Source organism: Sinocyclocheilus grahami, unplaced genomic scaffold (assembly GCF_001515645.1).
Source record: "Sinocyclocheilus grahami isolate Dianchi unplaced genomic scaffold, SAMN03320097.WGS_v1.1 scaffold1912.1, whole genome shotgun sequence".
Classification (NCBI taxonomy): domain Eukaryota; kingdom Metazoa; phylum Chordata; class Actinopteri; order Cypriniformes; family Cyprinidae; genus Sinocyclocheilus; species Sinocyclocheilus grahami.
The window spans coordinates 1,653-3,350 of record NW_015507091.1 but is presented as its reverse complement, the minus strand read 5'-3'; positions in this window follow the sequence as shown (position 1 = coordinate 3,350).

Below are 1,698 nucleotides of genomic sequence, written 5' to 3'. Positions count from 1 at the left end.
AAAAAAATATATATATATATATATATATATATAAACATTACAATATAACATTTCTCTAATCTATATAACCTACCAGTTAACAGTTTTTGAACAGTAAGATTTTTAATGTTTTATAAAGAAGTCTCTTCTGCTCGCCAAGCTTGCATTTATTTGATCCAAAGTACAGCAAAAGCAGTAATGTTGTGAAATATTTTTACTATTTAAAATAACTGCTTTCTATTTGAATATATTTTAAAATGATTGCTGAGAGCAAAGCTGAATTTCCAGCATCATTACTCCAGTCTTCAGTGTCACATGATCTTCAGAAATCACTCTAATATGCTGATTTGCTTCTCAAGAAACCTTTTTTAATTATTATTATTATTATTATTGTTTTTTGAGCAGCAAATCAGAATATCAGAGTGATTTCTGAAGGATCGTGTGACTGGATTAATGATACTAAAAATGTAGCTTTGAAATCACAATAAATTACATTTTAAAATATATTCAAATAGAAAACAGTTACTTGAAATAGCCTACGTCCCCGGACTGACTGACTGATTGGTTCAGACAACCATGATGTTGAGTTCTCTTCTAAAATATTTTATTTTTTATCCGATTTCATGTGATTATGTATTTAAATTATGCAATACTATTCCCAGTTATAAAAAATATAATTGTACATCCAAATATTTTCTAACGTTTTTTTTTCACTTTTAATGCACTTTTATAAAAACAACAACTCAGAGACCAACAAATCTGAGCGTGAATTTCTCTGGATTTACAAATCCTTGGGAACTTTTGGGATAACATAAATACAACACTGCATGGAATATACCACACTGTGAAAATTTTACATATTGTGCCTTTAATTAGCACCCAGAACTGTAAGGACAGAAAGACGAAATATATATATATATTTTTTTTTTGCTCAAATATCAGTGCTTATATTAGGGTTATCGTTAATGTTCACTACTAGTTGTTTCCCATTTAGTTTTTTTGTTTTTTAAGACAGTATCAAACATTTGTTGTAAATTACATATTTAATTTATACATAAAGTGTGTGTACTACAAACAGTGCATAATATATCACTGGAATGTCCTCTAGTGTCAAAACCAGAAACTGACAGAGTAAAAACCTAAAAACTTTAAGGTGAAAGTTTTAATTATCAAATTTGAAATTGCATTCCAGAATGTACAGACACACACAATGATTGCTGTAATAACTCGGTGTAACTTATTTCAGTTGTTTTTGAATACTTTTCTAAGAAAAAAAATGAAACACAGATTCCACTTGTTATGAGTTAATCAGATGTTTTAATGTCATTTATTACAGAAACACAAATCGTACAAAACGTATAAAAAAAAATTATTTAAAAATACAAATATATAAAATCAGAAGCAAAGGCTTCATGAGAAGATTATACACACACACACACAATAATAATAATAAATTGCAGTCATTACAAAAAACTGAATTAATCTGATCAGCACCACTTCATAATATATCACAAATGTTTTGTTCACTAAGTTTCACTGTGATTTTTTTTTCACATTTCAACAGAGATATATAGAAAACAAATGCATGAATACTACAAAAAAATGGCTATTTGGTATTGTTTTATAATTATTGGGAAATCGTGCTGTAGCACTTTTCCTGAGGAATAAGGCATCAGGTGTTTCACGTGCTATTTCATCATTCAAACACAACCCACAGCA